This window comes from Canis lupus, chromosome 11, assembly GCF_003254725.2.
Source record: "Canis lupus dingo isolate Sandy chromosome 11, ASM325472v2, whole genome shotgun sequence".
In the NCBI taxonomy this organism is placed as follows: Eukaryota; Metazoa; Chordata; class Mammalia; order Carnivora; family Canidae; genus Canis; species Canis lupus.
Genome location: NC_064253.1, coordinates 588897 through 606672, shown reverse-complemented (window position 1 = coordinate 606672; position 17776 = coordinate 588897). Strand labels below are relative to the sequence as shown.

The following is a 17776-nucleotide window of genomic DNA, read 5'->3' as shown; positions in this document are numbered from 1 at the left end:
TCCAAGATAGGCAGAAACTGAAAGAATATGTGACCACCAAGCCAGCTCTCCAAGAAATATTAAGGGGGACCCTGTAACAGAAAGAGGAAGCCCAAAGAAATAATCCACAAAAACAGGGACTGAATAGGTATTATGATGACACTAAATTCATATATTTCAATAGTAACTCTGAAGGTGAATGGGCTTAATGAGCCCATCAAAAGACGCAGGGTTTCAGACTGGATAAAAAAGCAAGACCCATATATGTGCTGTCTACAAGAGACACATTTTAGACATAAAGACACCTTCAGATAGAAAATGAGGGGGTGGAGAACCATTTAACATACAAATGGACCTCAAAAGAAGGCTGGGGTAGCAATCCTCATATCAATTAGATTTTATACCAAAGACTATAGTAAGAGTTGAAGAGGGATACAATATTATACTTAATCAGTCTATCCAACAAAAAGACCTAATAATTATGAATATTTATGCCCCTAATGTGGGAGCAGCCATTATATCAACCAATTGATAACAAAAGTAAAGAAACACAACTATTAATGTAGTAGGAGACTTCACTCCACTCTCAGAAAAGAACAGATCTTCTAAGCAGAATATCAACAAAGAAACAAGGGCTTGCTTTGAATGATACAGTGGACCAGATGGATTTCACAGATATATACAGAACATTCCATCCTAATGCAACTGAATACACATTCTTCTCAGATGTATATGGAACTTTCTCCTGAATAGACCACATACTGGGTCACAAATCAGGTCTCAACTGATACCAAAAGACTGGGATTATTCCTGCATATTTTCAGTCCACAATGAGTTAAAACTAGAATTCAATCACAAGAAGAAATGTGAACAGAACTCAAATGCTTGAAGATTAAAGAGCATCCTCCTAAAAAATGAATGGGTTAACCAGGATATTAGAGAAGAATTAAAAAGACTAATAGAAACTAACAAAAATGAAATCACAACTGTTCAAAACATTTGGGATACTGCAAAGGCAGTCCTCAGGGGGAAGTACATAGCAATACAAGCCTCTCTCAAAAATTAGAAAAATCTCAAATATGCAAGCTAACCTCTCACCTAAAGGAGCTGGAGAAAGAACAGCAAATAAAGCCTAAACCAAACAGGAGAAGAGAAATAATAAAGATTAGAGCAGAACTCAACAAAATAGAGACCAGAAGAAAAGTAGAATAGATCAACGAAACTAGGAACTGGTTCTTTGAAAGAATTAAGATAGATAAACCCCTAGCTGGACTTATTTAAAAAATACTCAAATTAATAAAATTATGAATGAAAGAGATCACGACCAACACGAGGAAATACAAACAACTTTAAGGACATATTATGAGCAACTATATGCCAACACATTAGGCCATTTGGAAGAAATGGAAGCATTCCTGGAAACTTATAAACTATCAAAACTGAAACAGGAAGAAACAGAAAACCTGAGCAGGGATCCCTGGGTGGCGCAGTGGTTTAGCGCCTGTCTTTGGCCCAGGGCGCGATCCTGGAGACCCGGGATCAAATCCCACATCGGGCTCCCGGTGCATGGAGCCTGCTTCTCCTTCTGCCTGTGTCTCTGCCTCTCTCTCTCTCTCTCTCTCTGTGTGTGTGACTATCATATATAAATAAAAATTTAAAAAAAAAAAAAAGAAAGAAAACCTGAGCAGACCCATAACCAGCAAGAAAATTGAAGCAGTCATCCAAAACCTCCCAAGAAACAAGAGTCCAGGAGCACCTGGATGGGTGGTTCAGTGGTTGAGCATCTGCCTTTGGCTCAGGTCTGATCCTGGGGTCCTTGGATGGAGTCCTGCATTGGGCTCCCCTGCTCCCTCTGCCTATGTCTCTGCTTCTCTCATGAATAAATAAATAAAATCTTTAAAAAAGAAAGAGAGAGAAGAAGAAGAAACAAGAGTCCAGGGCCAGATGGCTTCCCAGGGGAATTCTACCAAACATTTAAAGAAGAAATAATATCTATTTTACTGAAGCTGTTTCAAAAAATAGAAATGAAAAGAAACTTCCAAACTCATCCTATTAGGCCAGCAGTACTTTGATTCCCAAAACCAGACAAAGACTCTATCAAAAAGGAAAGCTACATACCCATATTCCTGGTGAACATGGATATCAAAATTCTCAGCAAGATACTAGCCAATAGGATCCAACAGTACATAAAAAGGATTATTCACCACAACCAAGTGGGATTTATCCCTAGGATGCAAGGGTGGTTCAACATTAGTAAATCAATCAACATGATAGATCACATTAATAAAAGAAAAGACAAAAACCATATGATTCTCTCAATGGATGCAGAAAAAAAATTTGAAAAAATGTGGCATCCTTTCTTGATTAAAACTCTTCAAAGTATAGAAATAAAGGGAACATACTTCAATATCATAAAAGCCATCTACCAAAAGCCCACAGTGAACATCATTCTCAATGGGAAAAAACTGAGATCTTTTCAAAACCCTCTGGTCAGGGACATGACAGGGATGCCCACTCTCACCATTGTTGTATAACATAGTAGTAGAAGTCCTAGCCTCAGCAATCAGACAAAAAAAAAAAAAAAGAAATAAAAGGCATTCAAATTGGCAAAGAAGGAGTCAAACTCTCACTATCACAGGTGACACATTACATATGGAGAACTCAAAAGACTCCACCCCAAAATTGCTGGAACTCATACAGCAATTTGGCAGTGTGGCAGAATACAAAATCAATGCCCAGAAATAAGTTGCATTTCTATACACTAGCAAAGAGACTGAAGAAAGAGCAATAAAGATCCCATTTACTTTTGCATCAAAAACCCTAAGATATCTAGAATAAAACTAACCAAAGAGGTAAAAATCTGTACTCTAAAAACTATAGAACACTTGTTAAAGAAATGGAGGAAGAGGGACACCTGAGTGGCTCAGTGGTTGAGCATCTTCCTTCAGCTTGGGTCATGATCCTGGAGTCCCGGGATCGAGTCCTGCGCCGGGCTCTCTGTGGGGAGCCTGCTTCTCCCTCTGCCTATGTTTCTGCCTCTCTCTGTGTGTGTCTCTCATGAATAAATAAATAAAATCTTTTTTTAAAAAAAAAGAAAGAAATGGAGGAAGACATAAAGAGATAGAAAAACATTATATGCTCATGGGTTGAAACAATAAATATTGTGAAAATGTCTATGCTACCTAGGGCAATTTACATGGTCAATGCAATCCCTATCAAAATACCATCAACTTTCTTCACAGAGTTGGAACAAATAATCCTAAGATTTGTATGGAACCAGAAAAGACCCCGAATAGCCAGAGGAATGTTGAAAAAGACAACCAAAGCTTGAGGCGTCACAATGCTTGACTTCAAGCTATATTACAAAGCTGTGATCATCAAGACAGCATGGAACTGGCACAAAAACCAACACATAGATTAATGGAAAGGAATAGAAAACCCAGAAATGGATCCTCAACTCTATCATCTAGTATTTGACAAAGCAAGAAAGAATATCCAATGGAAAAAAAGATAGCCTCTTCAATAAATGGTGCTGGGGAAATTGAACAGCCACATGCAGAAGAATGAAACTGGACCACTCTCTTATACTATACACAAAGATAAACTCAAAATGGATGAAAGATCGAAATGTGAGACAAGAATCCGTCAAAATCCTAGAGGAGAACACAGTCAACACCTTTTTTGAATCTGGCCACAGCAACTTCTTGCAAGACACATCTCCAAGGCAAGGGAAACAAAGGCAAAAATGGACTATTGGCACTCCATCAAGATAAAATGCTTCTACACAGCAAAAGAAACAGTAAACAAAACTAAAAGGCAATCTATGAATTGGGATAAGATATTTGCAATAACATATCAGATAAAGGGCTAGTATCCAAGATCTATAAAGAATTTAGCAAATCAACACCCAAAAAACAAACAATTCAGTCAAGAAATGAGCAGAACAGACATTTCTGCATAGAAGACATACACATGGCCAACAGACACATGAAAAAATGCGCCACATCACTTGTCATCAGGAAAATACAAATCAACCACCATGAGATACCACTTTACACCAATGAGAATGGCTAAAATTAACAAGAGAGGAAACAAATGTTGGCAAACAAACAAATGTTATACTCTTAAACACTGTTGATGGGAATGCAAGCTGTTGCAGCCACTCAGGAAACAGTGTGGAGGCTCCTCAAGAAGGTAAAAATAGAACTACCCTATGACCCAGTAATTGCACTACTGGGGATTTACCCCCATGGATACAGATGTAGTGAAATGCCGGGACACCTGCACCCCAATGTTCAGAGTAGCACTGTCCACAATAGCCAAACTGGAAGGAGACACACTGTCCTTTGACAGATGAATAAATAAAGAAGATATAGTATATGTATACAATGGAATATTAGCCATCAGAAAGGATGAATATATACCATTTACATTGGCATGGATGGAAGTGGAGGGTATTATAGTGAGTGAAATAAGTCAGTTGGAGAAAACAATTATCATATGGTTTCACTCATATGTGGAATATAAGAAATAGTGAAAGGACCATAAGAGAAGGAGGGGAAACTGAGTGGTGAAAAATCAGGAAGGAAGACAAACCATGAGAAACTCCTAAATCTGGGAAACAAAATTGTGGAAGGGTGGGGGATGGGGTAACTGGGTGATGGGCAGTAAAGACGGCATGTGAAGCAGTGAGCACTGGGTGTTATACTAATGTTTGCAAATGTAATTAAATTAAAAAAAAAAAGAGAGAGAGTATGTCTGGGGATGGTCCAGGTGCCTCACCTCCGAAGTTTCAGTGATTCAGAAACCCCATGTCTCCTTTGTGAACAAGAATCTCCTAGGCACACAGATTATCGTTTATTGAGAAAGCAGTTCCAGTCTCATGGCCACCTGATGTGCGAGGAGAGAAGACTCCAGAACCACAGCAGCAGGGCCACTCCACTCTGGACCCAAGGCTGGAGCCTCTTTTGGGACTTCTAAAACCTACATGTCTGCATCCCTGTAATGCCCCAAGCCCAAGAATATGAAAGATTTGTGATACTAAGAAATAGTTAAACCTGCCCTGGTGGCCTGAATGGCCTCAGCAGTAATCTAACTATATGATTGTACTCAAAATGTGTATTAAATGTCTGTCTGCCAGGCTTCATGAGGCCATCATGATCCATGCATACAAAGCAGCGTTCTTAACACTTTACATGTACTAAGCTTTCAATCATCATGGTACTCCTGTACAGAATAATCCTCTACTATAGGAGAGGAAATTGAAGCCAAAGGTCCTATGGCTGGTTCATGCCAGAGCCAGAACATGAGGTCAGGAAGTCTGGCTACCGTCTGGGCACCTCACCATTGCACCGAAACAGTGTCATTCTGTAAATGGGCATGTAAGTAAGGGTCTGCAATCTCTTATTTCAGTTCTGAAACCCAAAACTCAAAACCAGAAGTTTCTTCCTAATTCTGGAATCAAAACCCAACCATTGTGCCTTTTCACAATTTTCCACGTAAGTCTTTGATTATGGAGTGTCACCCCAGACAACTTCTGGAGATGTTATGTAATGTTCAGCATCTGCACCTTGGCACTTTCTAAAGCCCAAACAATTCTATATTCTTAAATATGTCTGGCCCCAAGGGTTTCAGGTAAAGGCTGTGGACCTGTATTAAGGTTTTGTGGCAATAAAGGTTTTATTTTTACAGTTGTCTGACAGTACAGTGTAAAAGTTGGAGCACAAAGTGGGTCTGGCCCTCACCAATGGAAGGGCATGAGTGCCTGTATTGGTCCCCAAAGATGTACTTAGGGCCTCCTGAGCAAAGGTCAAACTTCCCTGAGGCAGGGTGAAGGCCTAGTCTATTTGTGGAGAAGCAGATGGTGGAGAAGCTGTTCTCCCCTTTCCTGAGTCCTGTTTGTCCTTCCTCTGCTAGAACAGTTCACACCCCTGGCAGAATCTGGTCTTCCTGCTGCCAAAGGGAGGGATCTTCAGGGAGTATCTGCTCTGTAACTGGATTATGAGATCTTGGAAACTGAGCATCCCTATGGCTTTATCTTGTTTCATATTTCCCTTACAGGCTACTTCAGTGTTTTGCCCATGGAACCATAGAATACATTTTAGACCTTAAGGTCTAGATGTAAAGCATCTCTACAAATCCCTGCTAATTTGATACTCTCAGTCCCCTACAACCCCCACCATCATACTGCCTCCCTCTGCCTCTCACATTAGAGTTCCTCCTGTCCAGGATATCCATTCTCTCCACTGCACCTCTCTCCCTCTCACCCTCACCTTCTACCCATACCCCAAGCATAAATTTGTTCAACTGTGGCATCTGCAAAAGCTGAAGCAAAGGAACATCCTTCAATCAGCACTCCACACCCCACAGCCAGATCAGAAGTAAACTTGAGAATACTGAGTCTAATTTCACAGAGAGATGAACAGGCCCAGAAAGTATGGCAGTCTGCTCTAACCCAGGCCTTGCTCCTATCCTGAGCAATGGCTGGTCAGTGATCTCAACCAAAGACAGGGGCCCTTGGCCCAGGGACCAGCCCAGATGCCTGCCTTCCTCAGCACTCCTGCCAGGAGAGAAGCTTATGACAGGACAGAAGGCAAACACAGAGGGAGTTTGTTTTAGCCTTGAGTATTCCTGGAAGCCCCCAGATAGCTGCCACAGTCTTAGCAGTGGACAGAGGCAGGAAGGAAAGTGAGAAGGGCTCTGGGCACCCTTGGAAGCAGTAAAGGGACTTACAAACCTGGCAGGGGCAGGATGGCAGCTTTGCAAAAAATTGCAGACCTGCAGGAAAAGCATCCTTCTCACCCAGAAGGACATCACTTCCACTAGCTGCTCCTGAGAACTGCTTCCCTTTCTCAGCCCACACTGGGCTGGCCTTGGCTCATAACCATGGGATCTCCACCTGCAGACCATCCCCTTGCTCACAGGGACCAGGATGTCTCCCCTGTGGGAGGAATGCTACATCAGACTTCTAGTCCTCAGGCTTCCCTGACATACCCCTACAATGACACAAACCCTACATGCTAACCCTCTGAAGTCTGGTCCCAGACCACAACGTTTTTTAGGCCACCATATTTAGGACAGAATTTATTGTACCCTAGCTGGAACCATGCTTTGTGATGATATGTCAAAGGAATGAATGCATTGATTAATAAATAATTAATATTCAGGGAACCCTGGGTGGCGCAGCGGTTTAGCACCTGCCTTTGGCCCGGGGCGTGATCCTGGAGACCTGGGATCGAATCCCACGTCGGGCTCCCAGTGCATGGAGCCTGCTTCTCCCTCTGCCTGTGTCTCTGCCTCTCTCTCTCTCTCTGACTATCATAAATAAATAAAAATTTTAAAAAATTAAATAAATAAATAAATAAATAAATAAATAATATTCAGTGAATGATATTAGATTCTATGCCCACCAAACACAAGGCTTTCTCTTTTCTTTTTTTAAAGGTTATTTATTTGAGAGAGAGAGAGAGCACATGAGCAGGAGGGGCAGAGAGAGAGAAAATTTGAAACAGACTCCACACTGAGCACAGAGCCCAATGCAGGGCTCAATCCCACAACCCCGAGATCACAACCTCAACAGAATCCAAGAATTAGATGCTTAACCAACTGCACCACCTAGGTGTCCCCAAATATAAGGCTTTCTTACAAGCCATCTCCAATGCAGCCTTAGTCTCCTCAAGTAACTGCACTGCTCCAAACCCAAAATGCTATGCCCATGCCCCTACAGCCTCCAGGAACTCTCTGAAACTTGTGCTCAAGCCACCCTCCTAGAAATCCCTGCTCTGAGGTCCCACAATGCCCACAGCATATGTGTCTGGGGTATCTCCAGAGCATGTCCAGGCAGTCAGGGTCTGGCCAGCAACAAAGGTCAGCAGGAAGGGTTAGTCTTTTTTTTTTCTTCTAACTTCCTGAAGAAGCTCACAGACCAACGTAAATATTGAAGACACAGGCTGTTTCACTGGTGTCTTTTTAGCCTTGTCCCTATATTGCCACACAACTGAATAGAAAGTTCCAGAATGGAATCACAACAGCGTCACCTCAAGGCAAACAGTGGGAGAGAAGGGAATCAGCCTACCAGCTCCCTATGTCAAATGGCTGACCATCAGCCAGGCTTCTCCAGGCCTGCTTGCGGGCTGTGTTGACAAAGTCACATACTAGAGCAAGTCCAGGACAGGAAGAGACTCAGAGAGTCAAAGCATTGCTGTGGGGATGGAAGAGAAGTTGGTCCTGAGTTAAGGAAGAGGAAGGCTGTAACAAAATCCACTTTCTGCCCGCAGCACCAACTCAGAGAGAAGGCAGAATAGATCCTTGCAACCACGTCCTGAGGCTTTTGCCTGGGAAGAAACAGAGAAGACAGACAGTGGGAGGGAGCTGGGGAGTGTCTGGGAATATTGGTGGGGCAAGAATCCTGCAGGCTCCCAGGTGAGTCTTTTACCCAGGTTAGGCCCCTGCCTGACCATGTATCAGATGGGGCTGGGACGGGGGCCAGGGAGGTTCTTCTCAGGAGTTCTCCAGCAGATTCTGACACACAGCCTCCCTGCTTTTCTCTGCCTGAGCACCAGGGAAGAAGGCACAGGGGGAACTGTCCTGAATTACCTGTCCTCCATCCAGCCTTTATCCCCATCAGGAGATGAGGTGCCTGGAACTCATCATCTTCAATTGTGAAGGCTAGCTGGGCAGGAGGTGAGGAGAAGAGAAGGCCCTTGAGAGAAAAGAGTTGGCGGACGGGCTAAATTTGAGGACTCCCCTAAAGTTTCTGATGATGAGAACATGCTGCTCCTGAGATCCTTGAGTCTGCGTGCTGCCTGAGGTATGGTGTCTCATGCCAGCTGGCCTGGCCTACTCTGGGGAAATGTCCAGCAAAGAGAGGCCTGGGGTAGCACTCCAGTGGCCTAGTTATAGCCTCTCACTCAGCCTCAGTGTCCCACTCTTGTCCAGCCCAACCCATCCCAGTGAAACAACCAAAGTGCAGGGGGCTCTAATTCCAAAGTTTAAATAATAGTTAAGTCAGATGTACTAAAAACATATGTATCTCTTTGACTCACTAACTCCACTCCTAAATCTTATGCCCAGGAGAAGAAAATGCAAACTTATGTACACCCAGTGACAGGTTCAAGTGTTCAAAGTACTGTTCATCATAGCCCCAAAATGAAATGCCCATCAATGAAGAACATACAAATCCGCTCTACTTACACAATGGAATGTTTGTAGCAAATTGGAATGAAGAATTTATTACAATGACATGGATGAATCTCCTGGACATTAAGTAAAATGAAAGAAGCCAAGCATAAAAGCATATACTGTATGTTCCATTTCTGTGAAGTTCACAAAAAAGTCAAAATTAATCTGTGGGAGGAGGGGCAGGATGGCGGAAGAGCAGGGTCCCCAAATGAACTGTCCCCACCAAATTACCTAGATAACCTTCAAATCATCCTGAAAATCTACGAATTCGGCCTGAGAATTAAAGAGAGACCAGCTGGAATGCTACAGTGAGAAGAGTTCGCGCTTCTATCAAGGTAGGAAGACGGGGGAAAAAGAAATAAAGAAACAAAAGGCCTCCAAGGGGGAGGGGCCCCACGAGGAGCCGGGCTGAGGCCGGGGCGAGTGTCCCCAGGACAGGAGAGCCCCGTCCCGGAGGAGCAGGAGATGCACCGACCTTCCCGGGCGGAAAGGGGCTCGCAGGGGGTTGGAGCAGGACCCAGGAGGGCGGGGATGCCCTCGGGCTCCCGGGGACACTAACAGACACCTGCGCCCCGGGAGAGTGCGCCGAGCTCCCTAAGGGCTGCAGCGCGCACGGCGGGACCCGGAGCAGCTCGGGGGGCTCGGGCGGAGGAAGAGGCTCCGCGGAGGGGGCTGCAGAGCGGGAGCAGCTGCGGGGGTGGTCTCGGGGGCGGCTCCGCGGAGGGGGCTGCGGGGCGGGAGCAGCTCGGGGGGGCTCGGGGGTGGCTCCGCGGAGGGGGCTGCGGGGCGGGAGCGCGAATCCAACGGCGCAGGCCCCGGAGCACAGGGCGCCGGGACACAGCCCAGGATCCGGCCTCCCCCGGGACAGGCAGAGGCCGGGAGGGCCCAGGACAGCGAGGACGCTCCTGCCCCGCAGATCAGCGGCCCCGCCCCTGTGCCTCCAGGCCCTGTAGACCCAGAGCTCCGGAGTTACTGCGGGAGCTGAATCCAGGGCTCCAGAGCTGCAACAACCAATGGGGTTGTTCCTCCTGGGGCCTCACGGGGTAAACAACCCCCACTGAGCCCTGCACCAGGCAGGGGGCAGAGCGGCTCCCCCAAGTGCTAACACCTGAAAATCAGCACCACAGGCCCCTCCCCCAGAAGACCAACTAGACGGACAAGTTCCAGGGGAAGTCAAAGGACTTAAAGTATACAGAATCAGAATACACTCCCCCGTGGTTGTTTTTTTTTTTTCTTTTTGATTTCTGATTGCTTCCCCCACCCTTTTTTTTTTTTCACCTTTCTTTCTTTTTCTTTCTCTTTTTCTTCTTTTTTCCTTCCTTTTTTCTTTTTTCTTTTTCATTTTTCTTTCCTTCTCTCTCTCCCTTTTTCTCCCTTTCCCAATACAACTTGTTTTTGACCACTCTGCACTGAGTAAAAGGACTAGAAGGAAAACCTCACCTCAAAAGAAAGAATCAGAAACAGTCCTCTCTCCCATAGAGTTACAAAATCTGGATTACAATTCAATGTCAGAAAGCCAATTCAGAAGCACTATTATACAGCTACTGGTGGCTCTAGAAAAAAGCATAAAGGACTCAAGAGACATCATGACTGCAGAATTTAGATCCAATCAGGCAGAAATTAAAAATCAATTGAATGAGATGCAATCCAAACTAGAAGTCCTAACCACGAGTATTAACAAGCTGGAAGAACGAGTAAGTGACATAGAAGACAAGTTGATGGCAAAGAGGGAAACTGAGGAAAAAAGAGACAGACAATTAAAAGACCATGAAGACAGATTAAGGGAAATAAACGACGGCCTGAGGAAGAAAAACCTACATTTAATTGGGGTTCCCGAGGGCGCCGAAAGGGACAGAGGGCCAGAATATGTATTTGAACAAATCCTAGCTGAAAACTTTCCTAATCTGGGAAGGGAAACAGGTATTCAGATCCAGGAAATGGAGAGATCCCCCCTAAAATCAATAAAAACCGTTCAACACCTCGACATTTAATAGTGAAGCCTGCAAATTCCAAAGATAAAGAGAAGATCCTTAAAGCAGCAAGAGACAAGAAAGCCCTGACTTTTATAGGGAGGAATATTAGGGTAACAGCAGACCTCTCCACAGAGACCTGGCAGGCCAGAAAGGGCTGGCAGGATATATTCAGGGTCCTAAATGAGAAGAACATGCAACCAAGAATACTTTATCCAGCAAGGCTCTCATTCACAATGGAAGGAGAGATAAAGAGCTTCCAAGACAGGCAGGAACTGAAAGAATATGTGACCAACAAGCCAGCTCTGCAAGAAATATTAAGGGGGACTCTTAAAATTCCCCTCTAAGAAGTTCAGTGCAACAATCCACAAAAACAAGGACTGAATGGATATCATGATGACACTAAACTCATATCTGTCAATAGTAACTCTGAACGTGAACGGGCTTAATGACCCCATCAAAAGGCGCAGGGTTTCAGACTGGATAAAAAAGCAGGACCCATCTATTTGCTGTCTACAAGAGACTCATTTTAGACAGAAGGACACCTACAACCTGAAAATAAAAGGTTGGAGACCCATTTACCATTCAAATGGTCCTCAAAAGAAAGCAGGGGTAGCCATCCTTATATCAGATAAACTAAAATTTACCCCAAAGACTGTAGTGAGAGATGAAGAGGAACACTATATCATACTTAAAGGATCTCTCCAACAAGAGGACTTAACAATCCTCAATATATATGCCCCGAATGTGGGAGCTGCCAAATATTTAAACCAATTAATAACCAAAGTGAAGAAATACTTAGATAATAATACACTTATACTTGGTGACTTCAATCTAGCTCTTTCTATACTCGATAGGTCTTCTAAGCAAAACATCTCCAAAGAAACGAGAGCTTTAAATGATACACTGGACCAGATGGATTTCACAGATATCTAAGGACTTTACATCCAAACTCAACTGAATACACATTCTTCTCAAGTGCACATGGAACTTTCTCCAGAATAGACCACATACTGGGTCACAAATCGGGTCTGAACCGATACCAAAAGATTGGGATCCTGCATATTCTCAGACCATAATGCCTTGAAATTAGAACTAAATCACAACAAGAAGTTTGGAAGGACCTCAAACACGTGGAGATTAAGGACCAAACTGCTAAAAGATGAAAGGGTCAACCAGGAATATAAGGAAGAATTAAAAAGATTCATGGAAACTAATGAGAATGAAGATACAACCGTTCAAAATCTTTGGGATGCAGCAAAAGCAGTCCTAAGGGGGAAATACATCGCAATACAAGCATCCATTCAAAAACTGGAAAGAAATCAAATACAAAAGCTAACCTTACACATAAAGGAGCTAGAGAAAAAACAGCAGATGGACCCCACGCCCAGCAAAGGAAGAGAGTTAATTAAAATTCGAGCAGAACTCAACGAAATCGAGACCACAAGAACTGTGGAACAGATCAACAGAACCAGGAGTTGGTTCTTTGAAAGAATTAATAAGATAGATAAACCATTAGCCAGCCTTATTAAAAAGAAGAGAGAGGAGACTCAAATTAATAAAATCATGAATGAGAAAGGAGAGATCACTACCAACACCAAGGAAATACAAATGATTTTAAAAACATATTATGAACAGCTATACGCCAATAAATTAGGCAATCTAGAAGAAATAGATGCATTCCTGGAAAGCCACAAACTACCAAAATTGGAACAGGAAGAAATACAAAACCTGAACAGGCCAATAACCAGGGAGGAAATTGAAGCAGTCATCAAAAACCTCCCAAGACACAAGACTCCAGGGCCAGATGGCTTCCCAGGGGAATTTTATCAAACGTTTAAAGAAGAAACCATACCTATTCTACTAAAGCTGTTTGGAAAGATAGAAAGAGATGGAGTACTTCCAAATTCGTTCTATGAGGCCAGCATCACCTTAATTCCAAAACCAGACAAAGACCCCACCAAAAAGGAGAATTACAGACCAATATCCCTGATGAACATGGATGCAAAAATTCTCAACAAGATACTAGCCAATAGGATCCAACAGCACATTAAGAAAATTATTCACCATGACCAAGTAGGATTTATCCCCGGGACACAAGGCTGGTTCAACACTCGTAAAACAATCAATGTGATTCATCATATCAGCAAGAGAAAAACCTAGAACCATATGATCCTCTCATTAGATGCAGAGAAAGCATTTGACAAAATACAGCATCCATTCCTGATCAAAACTCTTCAGAGTGTAGGGATAGAGGGAACTTTCCTCGACATCTTAAAAGCCATCTATAAAAAGCCCACAGGAAATATCATTCTCAATGGGGAAGCACTGGGAGCCTTTCCCCTAAGATCAGGAACAAGACAGAGATGTCCACTCTCACCACTGCTATTCAACATAGTATGGGAAGTCCTAGCCTCAGCAATCAGAGAACAAAAAGACATTAAAGGCATTCAAATTGGCAAAGAAGAAGTCAAACTCTCCCTCTTCGCCGATGACATGATACTCTACATAGAAAACCAAAAAGCCTCCACCCCAAGATTGCAGGAACTCATACAGCAATTTGGTAGCGTGGCAGGATACAAAATCAATGCCCAGAAATCAGTGGAATTTCTATACACTAACAATGAGACTGAAGAAAGAGAAATGAAGGAATCAATCCCATTTACAATTGCACCCAAAAGCATAAGACACCTAGGAATAAACCTAACCAAAGAGGTAAAGGATCTATACCCTCAAAACTATAGAACACTTCTGAAAGAAATTGAGGAAGACACAAAGAGATGGAAAAATATTCCATGCTCATGGATTGGCAGAATTAATATTGTGAAAATGTCAATGTTACCCAGGGCAATTTACACGTTTAATGCAATCCTTATAAAAATACCATGGACTTTCTTCAGAGAGTTAGAACAAATTATTTTAAGATTTGTGTGGAATCAGAAAAGACCCTGAATAGCCAGGGGAATTTTAACAAAGAAAACCATAGCTGGGGGCATCACAATGCCAGATTTCAGGTTGTACTACAAAGCTGTGGTCATCAGGACAGTGTGGTACTGGCACAAAAACAGACACATAGATCAATGGAACAGAATAGAGAACCCAGAAGTAGACCCTCAACTTTATGGCCGACTAATATTCGATAAAGGAGGAAAGACTATCCATTGGAAGAAAGACAATCTCTTCAATAAGTGATGCTGGGAAAATTGGTCATCCACATGCCGAAGAATGAAACTAGACCACTCTTACATCAGACACAAAAGATAAACTCAAAATGGATGAAAGATCTAAATGTGAGACAAGATTCCATCAAAATGCTAGAGGAGAACACAGGCAACACCCTTTTTGAACTCGGCCACAGTAACTTCTTGCAAGATACATCCACAAAGGCAAAGGAAAGAAAAGCAAAAATGAACTATTGGGACTTCATCAAGATAAGAAGCTTTTGCACAGCAAAGGATACAGTCAACAAAACTCAAAGACAACCTACAGAATGGGAGAAGATATTTGCAAATGACGTATCAGATAATGGGCTAGTTTCCAAGATCTATAAAGAACTTCTTAAACTCAACAGCAAAGAAGCAAACAATCCAATCATGAAATGGGCAAAAGACATGAAGAGAAATCTCACAGAGGAAGACATAGACATGGCCAACATGCACATGAGAAAATGCTCTGCATCACTTGCCATCAGGGAAATACAAATCAAAACCACAATGAGAATGGGGAAAATTAACAAAGGCAGGAAACCACAAATGTTGGAGAGGATGTGGAGAATAGGGAACCCTCTTACACTGTTGGTGGGACTGTGAACTGGTGCAGCCACTCTGGAAAACTGTGTGGAGGTTCCTCAAAGGGTTAAAAATAGACCTGCCCTATGGCCCAGCAATTGCACTGTTGGGGATTTACCCCAAAGATTCAGATGCAATGAAACGCCGGGACACCTGCACCCCGATGTTTCTAGCAGCAATGCCCACAATAGCCAAACTGTGGAAGGAGCCTCGGTGTCCATCGAAAGATGAATGGATAAAGAAGATGTGGTTTATGTATACAATGGAATATTACTCAGCCATTAGAAACGACAAATGCCCACCATTTGCTTCAACGTGGATGGTTCTGGAGGGTATTATGCTGAGTGAAGTGAGTCAATCAGAGAAGGACAAACATTATATGTTCTCATTCATTTGGGGAATATAAATAATAGTGAAAGGGAATATAAGGGAAGGGAGAAGAAATGTGTGGGAAATATCAGAAAGGGAGACAGAACATAAAGACTCCTAACTCTGGGAAACAAACTAGGGGTGGTGCAAGGGGAGGAGGGCGGGGGGTGGGGTGAGTGGGTGACGGGCACTGAGGGGGACACTTGACGGGATGAGCACTGGCTGTTATTCTGTATGTTGGTAAATTGAACACCAATAAAATTATTTTATTAAAAAATATTAAAGAAGATGTGGTTTATGTATACAATGGAATATTACTCAGCTATTAGAAATGACAAATACCCACCATTTGCTTCAACGTGGATGGAACTGGAGGGTATTATGCTGAGTGAAGTAAGTCAGTCGGAGAAGGACAAACATTATATGTTCTCATTCATTTGGGGAATATAAATAATAGTGAAAGGGAAAATAAGGGAAGGGAGAAGAAATGTGTGGGAAATATCAGAAAGGGAGACAGAACGTAAAGACTGCTAACTCTGGGAAACGAACTAGGGGTGGTAGAAGGGGAGGAGGGCGGGGGGTGGGAGTGAATGGGTGACGGGCACTGGGTGTTATTCTGTATGTTAGTAAATTGAACACCAATAAAAAAAAATATTAAAAAATAACAAAAACCTAATCTGTGGCTAAAGAAGTGAGGATATTACTTGCCTGCTGTGGAGAATGAGTGGAAATGGACATGGGATTTCTAGGGGTGCTCCATTTCTTGCTCTGGATGTACACTTTGAAACTTTTGAGGGCTACAAATTTATGATTTATGCATTTCTGTATCGATGGTACATTCAAGTGGAGCAGAGAGAAAGAACCAGCAGTTATTTCTGGAGTGTATAACGGGAAAACCACCCACAACTAGACTCAAGGCAGATCCACTGGTTACATTCATCCTGTCCAGCCAGGAATTTTGGAATCTGACTCAAGAGGGGAGTGCTGAGAGTAGAGGAATACCCTGACTCTTGAACCCAGGTGGAAGAAACAAGCCAGAATCCCAACATGAAAAGGCAGTCTGGAGGTCCTCTATTCCATGCCTCCTAGCCCAGACATCAGCAAATTCTTTCTGTAAAGTATGAGATAGTAAATATTTTATATTTTTCTGGCCAGTTACAGTCTCCATTCACATATTCATCTTTATTTTTTTACATCTCCTTTAAAATTTAAAACCATTTTTAACTTCTTAGGACTTACAAAAAGAAACTGAGGGCCAGATTTGCCAACCCCTACACAACTTAGGCAATGCTAAACTGCCTATTACCTCTGACAGATGGTCCCCAGTGTCTGTGTGGCAAGGGCTTTGCCTCATCACCATAAACTAGAATTTAATTGTCTGCAGCTGAACTCATGTGTGCGCTTCTCCAGCCTAAAAAAGCTGATGTGAAGGGTGTCTGGCTGGCTTGGTGAGAAGAGTATACAACTCTTGATCTTGGGGTTGTGAGTTCAAGCCCCACTTTGGGTGTAGAGATTACTTAAAGATAAAATATTAAAAAAAAAAAAAAGCTGATGTGAGTTTCCACGGATAAATTTTCTGAAAGTCCTGTGAAAAATACACAGGCAGCTACCAATATTGCTAAGTTCCAGCTCCTGAGCACCCCCACTGCTGCCATTTCCCCAGTAGCCCAAAGCCCATGGCCTGATGCCCTGGGTGTGCCAGGTGACCTGCTCTGACAACCTACAGCTCCAACTTGGATTCAGGAGATGGCTAGCAGTCCTCCTACAAATAGGAGCATGCTTTGTTGCAGCGATGCTTGGTTCCAAGAGGGCTTAAAACCAAGGCTCTCTTCTATCCTGGAAAAGATCAGATAAGCTTTACAACAACCTGAGGGAATATGAAGAAAGCCCCTTCCAGCTTGTACTTGGATTTGAGGAAGGATCATTTAGAAGAGAAAGAATGGTAAAAGAAATAGGTATTAAAGGTTCTTATACACCTATTCTTCAGAATGGGTGTCCACTATATGCTCCTTTTCAGTCTTACCAGTTCCTCCAAGACACCTCCTCCAGCCTTCTCTCAGCATCCTCTCCCTGTACATGCTCCCCCTTGCTCTTTTCCTCTTTCAGCTCTCCTTCTTCCTGCATAGGTTCAGCCTCCCCCACCCCCAACCCTCACCCCCAGGGCAGGCAAGAATTTGCTTCTGAGCAGAGCCCTCTTTTCTTATTCTGCTCCCCAGCTGCTTCCACTATGGTTCCATCTGTAGGGTAGAACCTGCATTCAGAAATGGGAAAGTATTCCAGCCCTGAAACATAGTTCCAGTTCTTGTTGCTCAGACTTCCCCTCATGGCTCCTCAGACTCAGTCAGGACCTCTAGGAAGGCTCCCAGATTGTATACTGGGAATTTACTTGTTAGTTTCCTAACAAACTCTCCCAATAGGTATGCCCCTGTAGTCAGGTCAGGCCTGGGTTTCAACTTCCTCCCTCTCCAAGAAGGCTCTCAGAACCACTAA

The 17776-nt window shown here is 43.2% G+C and overlaps 1 pseudogene; it reads right to left on the bottom strand.

Annotated features, from left to right (window-relative positions):
- The window catches only part of LOC112659669 (transcription initiation factor TFIID subunit 9-like), a 149511-nt pseudogene that overhangs the window by 115378 nt on the left and 16357 nt on the right, over window positions 1-17776 (bottom strand).